The sequence below is a fragment of the Ictalurus furcatus genome, chromosome 5 (assembly GCF_023375685.1).
Source record: "Ictalurus furcatus strain D&B chromosome 5, Billie_1.0, whole genome shotgun sequence".
NCBI classification, from domain to species: domain Eukaryota; kingdom Metazoa; phylum Chordata; class Actinopteri; order Siluriformes; family Ictaluridae; genus Ictalurus; species Ictalurus furcatus.
In genome coordinates this window covers 16,737,930-16,752,417 of record NC_071259.1, presented here as the reverse complement: position 1 = coordinate 16,752,417, position 14,488 = coordinate 16,737,930, and the positions used below count along the sequence as shown (strand labels likewise).

The following is a 14,488-nucleotide window of genomic DNA, read 5'->3' as shown; positions in this document are numbered from 1 at the left end:
TTGAAGTTAATCAACATTTAACATTGTTGCCTGAGAGGACAAAGTGATTCAAGTTAAAATCAGTTCATTTCGGAGTATTACGGTATGTTTGTGAATGGGCGTTTGATTTACATTTGAGAGAAACTGAGGAGATTGTTAAAATTGAGCCTCCCACCAAACACAACCCAGTTATTGGGCTTTATGCCTCATCCTCTGTTAATGCAGATGAGCTGGTTATGTCTTGCAGCGCGCAGTCAAACACGATATCAGAAACCTGTGAATGTGGATGGTGTGACTAAATTATTACCTCATCCAGATGTAATTGAATAATTCCAGAGGTCATTGACTTGCTTGTGATAGAGAGGTTGCTTAGAACCAATCATTTGGAACAATTAAGCATTTTTTTCTGCTTCTCTTTCTATTGAAAATAATGGTGCAGATCAAATTTAATTAATAATTGACTGTTCAGCAAATAAAACCGTATACGGCTGTTCATAAAAAAAGATGTGTCTTAAAGACCTGATCTACCATATCTTTTAGTTTAATTGTTTTTAATTGTTTTAAGGACTTTAATATATATATATATATATATATATATATATATATATATATATATATATATATATATATATATATATATATATATATATATATATATATATATGGTTGTTTTTAACCAGTATTTCATAGTATATATGCACATTATTATATACGAAGACTATTCACTAGGCCTATTCTATATTATACACATATAATTATGCTATAAACAAACACTTAAGCATACCTATAAAAAGAAAATGCTTAAAAAACATACTAAATGAAGGATTACATAGAAATTCAAGGAAACATAGAAATTCATAAAGTTTAGCGTTAGGGGATAGAATATACAGTGGCAAGAAAAATTATGTGAACTATATGGAATTAATTGGTTTTCTGCATTAATTGGTCATAAAATTTCATTTCATCACAAGTATAGACAAACACAATGTGCTAAAGATAACAAGACAGAAACAATTATAATCTTTCATGTCTTTATTCAGCACATCTCATTAAACAACATTGATCTTGCATACCCCTCAGCAAATGTGCAGTTGCACCCCTGCCTCCTGGTCTAAAAGGGACATACTCCCAGATCATTACAAGAGGTGATGTGCAACGGAAGGGACCGCACCAAACCGTATCAATAATTCGATTACACATAGTGTCTTGTATACCCAGACAGACAAATAAGACTGTAGCTCGACTACACAGTAACTCGATTATAACTGCCCATGTAAAAGTAGTTAATATAATTAACAAAGATTGATTACTCACTCAACGTCTCATTCACTTTCTCTAAATAAAATCCAAAAAGTATTTTGACTACATAGTACAGCCATTTTTGCCATTTTTGTTGAATGGATGGGGACAAAGTGGACTTTCTTTGTTCTTTGTGGAATTTCTTTATTTTTATATAATTTAAGTAAGTCATATCAGATCAGTCTCTAACACAAATTATGAGACAGGTATACCTTGACCAAAAATAACCTTGTCTCTATAGATTTTACACCCATTGTTACTCTAAAATATACATGAATAGAAAAATGTTTTGGTGGTTTGAAATATTTTGGGGGGAGGGGGGGTATGCCCAGACCCCCCTAAAAGAGGTGTAGCCCCCCCCCCCCATTCATAAATCCCTAGTGAAGTCCCCAACATAATGTTATGTACATTCAGATTTAAGATCATTTCAGATTTCTGAGCTACGACCCTGAAGAAGGAGTAAGCGGTAGAAGATGGATGGATGGATGGAGATTTCTGAGATAACTAGGGTGCTCATGGTCTATTAGAGAAGTTATTCTCAGATTTGACAAGACACTATTTGAAGAATATTCCCCCTTTTCTGACGAAGTCTCAGCAATCAGGTCAAACCTCTGTTCTTTATCTAACTCAGCCTTTTACAACTTAATCTCTGAGTTTTGACTCTGCGACGTTAATTCTTCTCAGTTAATACTTAAGATTTTAACACTCTGGAGCTAATTTATTTACAATCTTTAAATTCTAAATAAAAGACAATAATCAAGACCCAAATTACTTAATAATATGTGCAATACTAGTTGCAGTGTTTATTGATTCTTTCTTTTCTTGTTCTTGTTCTTCTTCTTCTTGTTAAATAACATATACAGGGTTTCCTGAAATAGAAATGCAGAGTGATTTTAGTCTACACAGTGTGTGTGTCTGTGTGTGTGTGTCTGCTTTGTTAATGGAACTTTTTACCCCTGTGTAAACTCTGTTGTAATGATAAATCTAAATATGAAATATTTTTGTGTGTCACATAACCGATTATCAGCACATGTCCAGTTTTCATAAAGAATCCTCACCTGCTTGTAACCAGCTTCCCTGGCCTTCAGGAGCATGTCCTGAAGTATGAATCAGATATGAAACACTTTGTATATTGCTTGAATATATATTTGTTACTACAAGCACTTAACAATATAATTGCTAAAATATTATGTGCGTCTGTGCTCACCCTGGTACGCAGGAGCTCAGGATATCCAATCATGTCCATGATCTCAAAATTGTTCACACCCTCCAAAAGCATCCAGGTGATCTTGTTAGCCTGAGTCGGGTGGATTTCCTCAACCAGAAGTAACATGTAATCATCTAGAGAGAGATAGAGAGAGAGAGAAACAGTGAATGGTGCCAGCCATCCAAATCATGTAACATGAGTGGGGCTTAGATGCCAGACTCGTTCTATACACTGTTATTGTGTAACAGAAGCAAGAGGAGTTGAAAGTTTGTAGGAGTTTTAGCTTTACACAAGTAAACACGCCCCAAACCATAATCGGAAGTAAAATAAAGTGCATTAAATCACTGAGTTGCAGAGCAGGAGTGTATATGAGCCATATTTATGTGTGTTTGTGTGTGTGTATACATATATGAGTATGAGTCTCATGCGCCATCTGGAACTGGTCGTCTACAGGAGATGACTCCAACATGTGGATAGTCAGACGTTTCCCAACTGGTGGATATGTGGGTACATTCTGCAAACATTATTATGTCTCAAAATTATAATTTCACAATTAGAGCTTTGTTCTTACCATTGTGTCCTTGTCCTGCTGCACTTCACTGATGGATGTTGGAGCTTGAGTTGGAGCTGGAACCTCATCTGCAGCTGAGACACTATCTACAGGCGAAACTGTTTCTACAGTTGGCATTGTGTCTGCCACTGGAACAGTATCTGTAGATGTTGATGTAGTGATGCTTATACACTCTTCATTTAAACATGGCACTTCTGTTGTGATAGTGCCACCGGTCTGCTGATGCACCGGTGCAGGTTGAACCACATCAGGTATATTCTGGACATCTGCATACAGAAAAAAGCACCAAACAAAGACATAATTACAGGCTTCATCCTAAACCATATCCTGCTATAGTATTACTATTCAGCTACTATGCAGCCGTGGAGAGACTGGAACACACACTGTATGACAAATGTAATACTGATATACAATCAGACAGCTGTGACTCACATTGTGGCTGGATGGTCTGTGCAGTCCAGAGCAGATCCGGGTGGGGCTCAACCTTCTGGCTGGGGGTGTAAGAGACAACCAGGTTCTGAGCCTGTAACACACAGATACACACAGCAGTTAAAACACTTTATTTCATCTTGTTTCTCTCAGATCATCATCACAGCTAGCAGTTAGCTATATCCAGTTAGCAGTAGCCTCTTGAGGTAACTTGAGGTAGCTAGAGGTGGTTCTCATTCTTTTGCAGCTAGTGACCCCTTTAACTGCAATATCAATATATTGAATCTTTTTAATGTGTACACCATGGGTTGGTAGATGTTCTGTATGTTATTGACATGCATGCTCGCCATCCTCTGCCTGTTCTGATGGGCAGGGTAAGCCTGACATTTCTCTGTCTGCTAGGCCACACCCATGTATACCAGCTTCCTGCCCCAGCAGCCTGCTTCAGCCTCGCGCTCCTCACAGGACTTAAAGTGTTCAATGAAGCTGTAACACAACATAGGCCTGGCTCTTAGAGTCTTTATCTAAACACTGCTGTTAGTCTTTATGCCTATGCCACCAAAATTGCAAGCTAATGTTGGCTGAAATTACCTCATATGACCAAACAGAACTTTTATATCAACAATATAAGGATTTCAATAAAAATCAAATTGAATTAGTTAAACACAAAAGAGCAAAAGTAAAAAGAACCCTGACATTAGAACCCAGGCTGCTAAAACGTAGTAATTTACACATGGCTTACACTGCACGGCCATTCAACAGTTTGCCGTTGAGCCTCTTCATCGCCAAGTCCGCTGCCTCAGCAGTCTCAAAATGGATGTAGTCATACCCTTTAAACCCCTTCTCATCACCTACAACCCATAGGAGAAACATGTCATGTCAACACACAATTTATAATAAACAGAACTAATACAGGACTTTAGTATAAAAAGCATGCTAATCACGCTATACAGATGCTATTCAGATCCAAACAGTTCAAAGCCCGAACCTTGCAAGACAGGGCCTTCACAAAGAATGAGAAGGTGTAAAAAAGGGTCAGGGTGTCAATCAACTTGTCCAAGTTCTTGATGAACAGGTATCTATTGCTGGAGTTCCTCAGAGATGAAACCCTCTGAGACCACATTAGCGCATGGGCCGTCCCATAAGGAGCTCAAGATGAAACATTTCCAGTGCTCGCTCAGCTGAGGGAACAAAATTAATTACAGCTCCTTCATTTCAATTAAAAAGGCTAGGTAAAGTCATTTTCAGAATTATTGTCACCTTTGGTAAAGATGGGTAAGAAAGGTTATGAAAATGCTTTGGTTAATTAGCTTAATTGCACTTTTAACTGAAGTATTTATTCTAATAACTCGTAAAAATTAATAACTCATAAAAATTTTCAACAAAACCTCATGTCATTATAAGGCACATAACTTGACCTTATCCGTGTAATAAAACAGTCAAATAAAACATAAATTAGACACGTAGCCTTAAGTAGGCTATAAAACTGGTATAAAATGTAGAAATAGTGTATGGAACAGTGATCTCCAGTGTCCTGTGTGGTTTGTATTACCGTCGGCCCGCTGCTGAAAGTTGATGCAAGCGTAGACGAGTGAGGAGCGGGTCTTCCAATTCCTGCAGAGCCGGATAGAGTGAATGTGGCCTGCAGAGCTGAATTTCTTTGCAAGCATAGGCTCCATCACATTGGGGTGCAGATCACCCACATACAGTGTGGCCATCAGTTTACGGTTCATTCTACCTAAAAAATAAATAATAAATCAATCAAACCCTCAGTGATGGAGGAAAGCAATAGCACTAAACCTACAGTTTTAAATAGACAAACATTAGTATAGTACAATAAAAACACTTTTCTCCTTGGATATCGGAAAAATCTTAAAACATAAAGGACTAAACGTTCTTACATTTCTCAGTACTAGGGATGCACCGAATGTTTGGCAACCGAAATTATACGGTCGAAAATAGCAAAAAAAGCATTTTCTGTGTTCGGCCGAATAAGTGAACAGGCAGAATGAATTTGACCGAATAATGACATGTTTGATGACGCGACCAAATAGCCTAGCAACCAGAGTGAGACGCGCAAATGTCACGACCTCGATGAGGTACGTGCACAAGCTACGTGCTCTTCGGATGTTTACTCTGGACACGTGTGTTTGTTTTGTTTCTGTTCCGGAATATTCTGTCACGTCAAGAGACGTAAGGGAGTAAAGTATGGAAGCAGGTGCAGGTAAAGACGTATTTATTTAAGGGCAGGCAGACAAATCCAAATCGTAATCCAAAAAACGTAGTCAAGACAGGCAAAGGGTCGGGCGATCAGCAAACAGGCATAAACGGGGCAAAGCAGGAATCAAAGTCACGATCACAGAAAACAGGGTCAAAACACAAAACAAGAAACATGAACTAGTACTATGGACTGGGAGCGGAAAAACCAGTGTGAACTAAATTAACTAATCTATAGTTTAAACTAACTAAATCTATTAAGGAACAGAACATTAACAACGTATCTAAATACAATATATCTACTATAATACTCCGCGAGGTGTACAGGGACGCGAGCGGTATATATCCTGAATATAATCAGCCGTATAGAACCGAATAGAACCATTTTTTGCACTCTCGTCAATGCACTTTTTAATGCACTTTTTTGTTGTAGACTACAGAGTGTTCCATTCTTTCAGCAGTCAGTTATAGGCCTAACATCGACTATTCAAGGGGGGATCAAAGATGACCACATAAAAATATTTTTATTTTACTCATTTATTTATTTAAAGTTATATTGTGCCTTGTTGGTAGCCTATGCCTGCTGGAATGAAAAAAAATGTTCAGTGTTAAATAAATATTTTGAAATTGTAGTTTTTGTAATTGATTTTTTCCTTTGAAAAGCAAGAAAAATAGTAAAAAGCACATTTTGACTATTTCATTTATGCAATGGTGAAAAAAATGGCAAAATAAATGGAAAAAACACGAAAAAACGTGCTTGGTATTCGGCCTTCGGCCAAGTTTTTCATTATATTCGGTTTCGGCTTCGGCCAAGAATTTTCATTTCGGTGCATCCATACTCAGTACGATAATAAAATTACAGAAAAACAAATAAAAAACAGTCTAAAGTGTTCAGAATACCCATTTAACTATTAAAATATAAGAAAAAAGATTATTTGATAAATTATTACAAGGCTACTTACCACAGATGGTAATGTACAAGAGAAATACTGATCGCTGCTAACTGCTGCTAATCGCTGCTTAATGCTGCTAAACGTTGCTAATCACTGCTAACTGCTGCTAATCACTGCTAACTGCTGCTAATCACTGCTAACTGCTGCTAATCACTGCTCACTGCTGCTAAACGCTGCTAACTGCTGCTAACTTTTTTGTATCATGGAAACCTTATCATTAATGAACAACGAAAAATTATGTTTAATATATTCAGATGAGGGTGGCTTGGTGGTTAGCATGTTTCTCTTGCACTTCCGGGGTTGGGGGTTTTAATCGCGCATCTGCCCTGTGTGTGCGGAGTTTGCATGTTCTCCCCGTGCTTTGGGCATGTTCTCCCCCAGTCCAACGACATGCAGTGATGGCTGATTGGCATTTCTAAATTGTCCATAGTGTGTGTGTGTGCGTGTGTGTGTGTGTGCATGTAGGTGTGTGTGTGGGTGTGATTGTGCCCTGCGATAGATTTGCACCCCGTCCAGGGTGTCCCCCGCCTTGTGCCCTGAATTCCCAGGGATAGGTTTCAGACTCTTCATGACCCTGTGTAGAATAAGAGGTACAGAAAATGGATAGATGGATATTCAGACGTTATTGCAATCCATATTATGTAGAGAATGAACCAAATATTGTGGTAATTATCTTTAATGAATAATTGTTGTTGCAGCACACCACAAATATCTTTCAAAAGAAAAAAACAAAACAAACATTTTCAATAATAAAACAATATTTTTAAAGAACTTTAAGTATTATAACAAAGGCCTATAATATATAGGAATAGTAATGAACCAATTTTGCAGTTACATTTGATCACATGATCTTTTAAATTCAGATTTAGTCTACAGAGCATAGTACATATGTAATAATGTACAGTTGCATTTTGTATAGCTCTTACAAGCACGGTGTAAAATTCAGGGGTGCACCTCATCAGTACATGTTTGCAATCTGTTTTATAGACTGTATAACTTACAGTGGTTTGAGATGGACGGTGAACAATGTAGGCTTTGATGAAATCCTTAACCAGGAGGCTCCACCTTTGCCTAGGTGTCAAGGCTTTGCTGCCAATCTCACTATGTTTTGGTTTCATCAATCATGAAACCTGCATTCACAGGGATACTGCCCTGGTCTACACGTTTTCAGCTGAAGGAGAAAAACAAGAAAAAAAATGCATTGTTGTCAGTTGTTATGCATGTGTTAAGCAAATATGGAGCAGTTGTCCTGACATGTAAGCTGCTTTAAACCCCAAAAGTACAAAAATGGAATACGGAAAAGTGTACGGAACACTATTACCCTATGTTAGTTCCTACTGTATCAATATATTTTGCTCATCTGGCTGTTGAAGAGCATTTGCGATTTCTGTCCACCTCTTCTCTTTCTTAGGCCGGTTGTGGTGTATCTCGTGGGAGACATCATACAGGCATTCATGCTCCTGCCAAAGTTAAATTAAACTTTGCTCCATGACTTGTATCCACACTTTTCTTGTTGCCATCTTCTTTCTTGCTGTGTGTTCTTCGTCATTGTCATTTTCTTTGAATGTTAAAAAGTTGTACAGTTCTTCCCTTTATGCTTCTGCCATATGTTTCTTGGGTTTCCCTTCCTCACGGTGACCTCACCCCATAGCTTGCTCTCTCGTTGGCTGTAGCTCATCGCAGCAGTCACTGCCAATGACGACACTTTTCACACCACAGGATGTGGAGTCACCCGACAGCTCCAGATATATAGCATGCCAAATATCTGTCTGGCGTCGGTGATGCCTTCGGCGATGTGTCGACGAGCCTCTTTGAGCGTCGTTGAGTAATTCACTCAAAACGATCGACTGCCGATTGTGTGTATGTGTGTTTGTGTGTGAGTTAGGCTACACTGCACAGGGAAATGTCTTTTTATTGTTGCTGCTGGTCCAGGAAAGCATCGTTACAATCATGTGGTGTAAATCCTGTATGATGGAGAATACCTACAGGTGTTGATATTGTCCTTCAGGTTGTGATCATAGGCGGTAACCTGTCAGTGTGAATCCTGTATAAGCTAAAGGTGTTTCCAACAAAGAGTACCCTATAATTCAAAACCTTGATTGTGTGTGTGTGTGTGTGTGTGTGTGGGTGGGTGTACGGGGGGCTCTGAATTCTTAATCCGGACCTGCCTGCATATAATTTTTTCCTTCATAGAATTCCTGCAGGTATTTGTACAGGAAAATGAGCTGAAAATCCTGTAGGATATCTGCACAATATTCCTGCAGGATTCTTGTAGGGTTTTTTTTCTAAGGGCGGTACAGGTTGCCAGCTTGTACAGGCCAAGGTCAATCCGCTTTCAGGTTGGAACCGGTGGTCGGTGACAACCTGCGATGTGGGCGCAGCTCTCCACCACTACCTCCCAGACCCATGGGCTTCATCGTTTAAGGGCAGTTACTTGGAGCCCTATCAGACAAGCAACTGCTCCATTCTGAAATTTCACATAATTGCAATTATTTGTGAAATTAAAATGAAAGTAAGCCAGCCAATTTGAATTAATAATCTCAATACTCTCTCCATTTGACAAAGATTTGAGGACATGTGGAATGCAAAAGGTAAACAATTTGTGATATACACAAATTTATGTATGGAAACGGCTCAAGGGCAGATTTCTTTTGCGATACACCAAAACTTATGTGACAATTAGTTGTTTTTTTTTTAAGGATGGCGTCATCATGCACACCCTTTTAGCGGTAAAAGGCCAATTGGATGGAAACATTGTCTATAAAAAAAATGGATGGAAACTTGGCTATGGTAAGTCAAGTAACCGATCTTTACAACCATGTTATGCAGAAAAGCATCTCAGAATACACAACACATAAAACCTTGAGGACCACACTGGGTTACACCCCAAGAGCAGGAATCTGAGGTTACAGCACAGGCTCACTGAAACTGGACAGTTGAAGTTTGGGAAGGCGATGTCTTTTACTTTTTTACATTTCACCTATAGCCCTGGAATATCCAACCCCCATCCTAATAGGATTTTTTCTGCTCCTTTTGAAGTGTTCTCTCAACAGATATAAAATTACATAAATATTTTAGATGTTCTCAGAATTATTTTAAAATAACTGTTTAATTGATAATTATTAACATGCTTTCTTTTAACAGTCAAAATTTGGACTAGTATGTAATTTTCTTAAGCACTCACATTACACATGTTAAACAAGGTACATCTGTGTTAAGTTCAAATCCACCTGTATCCAATTGCATGGGTGTACAATAAATATCACTGACCTTGGGAGTTCTCACAGCTAAAACATCAGATCAGATCAATCCTGCTATCATGAGCACCAAGGAACTGCCCATGAAGCTTTGAGATGAAGTTGTTAGGAGGAAAAAAGATGGAGAAGGTTATATAAAGATCAGCATAGCTCTGAACTGTGGCTGGCCACTTTATGTCCCAGGCATCCTCATGTCTTTGTTACCTTCTGGCTCTCCTTTTTAATTATGCTGTAGCTAGTCATGCCAGAGTCCTTGCTTGCACTCTGCACACAAGGTACACTGTCCTTAACCATTACGTGACAATAATCATACCTAACAATGCGCCCCACTGCCCCCGCAAGCTACATAGCCTAAAGATCAATTAGATTACAGAGGATGGTACCACTTAAAAACCATGAAGATGGCTTGCAGTCTTCCAGTGAATCCATAAACTCCTATTTCAATTAAAGCTGAAACATGAAAAGGATATTAATGATTGCCACTATGATTTTGCTGCCAGGTACTATGGGAGATTTTCCTATGCAAGACCAGACAGTTCTCAACTGATCTTTCCTGTGTTCTATGCACACACCATCCAGAAAATTCACACGCTCACACTGTACTGCTATGTGCTGCTATGTACTGCTATGTGCTAAACTTGAATAAGAAATGATTACTAGGTGATCAGAAAAGCCATTTAAAATATTTTACTAGCTAAAAGTGTTCTGTCATATGTATAATACACTCTGTGAGGTGTAATTAATTAATATTGTATTAATATTGTAGAAGTTGTAGACCTTAGAAGTGGGGAGGTACTGTTGTACAATCTAGTATGTTGTACCCCTGTACATATCAGAGCATGTGCAGAATCACTCTGTCAGAAAGTAGCCTTTATCTCTCACTGCCATATACAAGGAAACATGCAAGTCCTCAGCAAAAGTCTTAGGCTCCCCCTTTTTTTACTATAAATTTTGACATAGATGTTTATTTTATGACTTCTGCATTATTGAGTCAAACTTTTCCAACAAAAAAGAAAGGAATGTTACAGAAAATTTTTTGTATGTCAATAAAAAAAAAAGAAAAAAACATAATGAAAGCTGTTGGGTTTTGCATGCAATAAAAGAGAAACTGTGGCAAGATTCTCCAAGATGTTCAGTTACCAGCTAATTTTCTAATACAACTGCGAAAATTGTACCTTATACTATTGTTGTTTTTTTTTTACAGCGAAGGATTGTAACACATAATATATTCACTTTATTCAGTTTATTACTGTTGACTGCTGTTTATAGTATTTTAAATATTATTTTTATTCTTTTTTCAAAATATCATTATTTTTGAAGATATATTTGCTTTACATCATTTCTTTGCATGTGCCTAAACTATTGCACAGTACTGTATGTGCACACAGTCACACCTAGACCTACTAGCACATCTAATACATCATAGTATTTACTTAATGTCATATCTCAAGTACAATGGAAAGTGAGTAAGATATTATAAGATGTTTATTTTCCAGCTTTAAATGTGGTATTTAAATTCCAGGTCCTCTTTCACAGTTTCACAATAGTGGAACAATAACAGAATTTTAAAAAATCCAATCCTGCTCTACTAGTGCAGGAAGGGCTAAATTAATAGACTCTGAAATTATTGATAATTTGAGTAGTTTTGAGGTAATTTGATACATTTTAAATTCTTTAATCTAACATAGATAAATAGCCAAAAAAATTTAAATCTACCTAGTTGATTCTACAAAACTATTATTTACAGACCCTCAGGGCCATATTCTGAATTTCTTTATGAATTTGCAGAGTTTATCTCGAACCTGGTTGTTTCTGTAGACAAAACATGAATTGTTGGAGACATTAATATTCATTCTAGTAATCCACAAGACACTCTGAAAACACATGAGATCATGTTATTATTCTTGATAGAGTATAAAATGTAGTTGGAGTTGGAAAAAAAAAAAGTCTCTTTCCTGGCTCAGGTCTTATTTGACTGATTGTTATCAGCTTGCAGATGTAAATGGTGACTTCTCCATACATAATAAAGGTAAAGTTTGGTGTTCCACAAGCTTCTGCTAATGACGCAAAGTTATATGTTTCAGCAAAGCCAGATGAGAGACACTAGCTTAATAAAGTTAAGGAATGTGTAAAGATCATTAGACAGTGGATGCTGAGTCCACTGGATACCAGGACCAGGCAAATAGAAGCAAGCTTTCTGATTACATATTAACTCTGAATGGCCTTTCAGTTACATCATGTGCAGCAGTAAAAGACCTTGGTGTGATTACTGACTCCAATCTCTAATTTGAAGCTCATGTAGATAATATTACTACGATAGCCTTCTTTTATCTCAGAGAGATTGATAAGAAAGATAAGAAATATAATGTCAATATATGATGCAGAAAAACTAGTACATGCTTTTGTTTCCTCTAGGTTGGATTGCTGAGATGCCTTACTGTTTGGATGTTCCAGTAGGTCCATTAACAAGCTCCAGTTAGTTCAGAATGCAGCAGTCTCAGTCCTTACTTAAACCAGAAGATATGACCACATCATGTCTTATCCACACTGCATTGGCTCCCAATAAAATTTTGCACTGATTATAAAATACTACCATTGACCTATAAAGCACTGAATGGTCTCATGTTGCAGTACATGGGCAAACTGCTAGTCTTTTACAATCTGCCCTGCCTGTTTTGATCAAAAGGAGCAGGCTCTTTGTTGGTATCTTGAATAATGAAGGCTACAGCAAGGAGCAGAGCTTTCTCTTATAAAGCCCCACAGCCTTCCAATTAGGGACTCAGACACAGTCTCAGTGTTTAAGTCTAGGTTGAAAACATATATGTTTAGTCAAACCTTTTGTTAATCTGATTTTCTCTTAGGTAAAGGCGCAGATCTGGAGGGTTCACGCGCCTAGAATGTTTTGGTAAACTGTGATGTTTGGAATCTGTCCCCGTCCCCCCTCCTCCTTTTTTCTTTTGAGCTACACATACTACTACTACCGAGTTAGCGTTTATCCTCTTAGGACATGCCTGAACCATCCTAATGCCCCCCTTCTGTTTGGAGCTTTTGTACACCTGAAAATCACTGCTAAAGCTCAGCATGAGATTACTGTGAATGGTACCACACAGACTCCCCAAAGATAGCTTTTCTTTCTTCCATGGAATGATAGACTTCAAGTTAAAAATGATGATCATACTCAAGTTCCTGTTAACAAAATTAGCACTTTTGACTATATAGTATACAGTTATTCAAGAGAAATTAATCACACCATCTGGTGTCACCCAGAAGAGGATGGGTTTCCATTTGAGTCTGGTTCCTCTCAAGGTTTCTTCCGCTTGTCATCTCAGGGAGTTGCCACAATCACCTCTGGCTTACTCATTAGGGATAAATTAAAGCCAGATTTTTGTAAAGCTGCTTTGTGACCATGTCCATTGTTATAAGCATTATATAAATTGAATTGAATTGAATCAACTTAAAGGTTTGAAATTGTGAGCAAAGAAGTAAGAGTAAAAGGACAGAGACAAAACAGAGACAGTTATGTTTACACCATTGCATGAATGGGATTTACAAGACAAGGTCATGCTTATAGCATGTAGGGGCATGGTTTAACATGGGTCTGTACTGGGAGGGAGGTCTGGGAATGAGCTAGTGGGGTAATGATTAATGTGGCACACAAGAGTGCTGCTGTCCCACATATATTTTATGTGATCTCTCTCTGTCTCTCTCCGTGACCAGTGAGTTGAGCGTGCATGCAAAGCCAAAGCCAAGCAAAAACCAGCAATGAACTGGAAAGTGGCAAATGTTTATTTTTTATTTTGAAATATGTTTTATAATACTGACTGTTTACCATGCCAAGGACACAAGCACAATATCTTTCTTGTGCACAGGTCACAAGAAAAATCAGTTGAGAACTGCCTGGTCTTGAGCAGGAAAATCTTCCAGTAGCTGGTAACAAAGATCACAGTGGCAATCAGTAATAACTTTGACATATTCCAGGCTTAACTGAAATGTGAGTTTATGGATTTATTGCCAGTTCTAACTCCAGTAACTGAAAGTGGTTGTCACATTCTGCTATCAACTCACTGTTTTATCACACACATAAGTGAGTCTTCCAAATCCTACACTAGCATCATGAATGAACAAGAAAGAATCTATGTGAATCTCTGGGGGTTTCCCGATAGCCACAATTTTAAGGTAGCTTTGTTCCTAAAGTAACTTCATGTCAGCACAGTCTTATTTAAACTAAGCCCAGGACTACAGCTTCATAATATAATCATAATTCAAGAACAGCGCAATGGTACATCTGTTAGTGATATACCACCAATTTCTCTGTATTGTGCACTATACATTTATTACCCTTTTTTAAAAATTGCATTTAAACATCTATATTTAGAGGTCAGCAATTCTATAATTCTATCTGTTGTTGCATAGTCATACATATGTGTGGGACTTGACTACTACGGATTAATGTTTGCATGTTTATTACATTTTGCAATTCTACGAGGAAAAAAGTTTGTCCCTCAAATAACAATTATGAAAGCATATGAGCCATTGGCAAACCATGGAATGTATTTAATCAATTAAGTGGTACTTA

General features: G+C 37.7%; 2 long non-coding RNA genes and 1 pseudogene across 2 annotated transcripts; all 3 read right to left on the bottom strand.

Moving 5' to 3' along the window:
- Nucleotides 1-1,672: 1,672 nt before the first annotated feature.
- LOC128607770 (uncharacterized) lies at nucleotides 1,673-3,367 on the bottom strand. Its single transcript, XR_008385962.1, has 4 exons — nucleotides 3,057-3,367; nucleotides 2,486-2,619; nucleotides 2,337-2,375; nucleotides 1,673-2,147 (listed from the first exon to the last, which is right to left on the bottom strand). It is a non-coding gene; the product is annotated as an uncharacterized LOC128607770 (long non-coding RNA).
- A 2-nt stretch (nucleotides 3,368-3,369) lies between these two features.
- On the bottom strand, nucleotides 3,370-6,013 carry LOC128607769 (polyadenylate-binding protein 1-like 2; annotated as a pseudogene).
- Nucleotides 6,014-7,092: 1,079 nt separating this feature from the next.
- On the bottom strand, nucleotides 7,093-10,839 carry LOC128607771 (uncharacterized). The gene is made up of 3 exons (XR_008385963.1): nucleotides 9,926-10,839; nucleotides 7,657-7,826; nucleotides 7,093-7,229 (listed from the first exon to the last, which is right to left on the bottom strand). It is a non-coding gene; the product is annotated as an uncharacterized LOC128607771 (long non-coding RNA).
- Nucleotides 10,840-14,488: the final 3,649 nt, after the last annotated feature.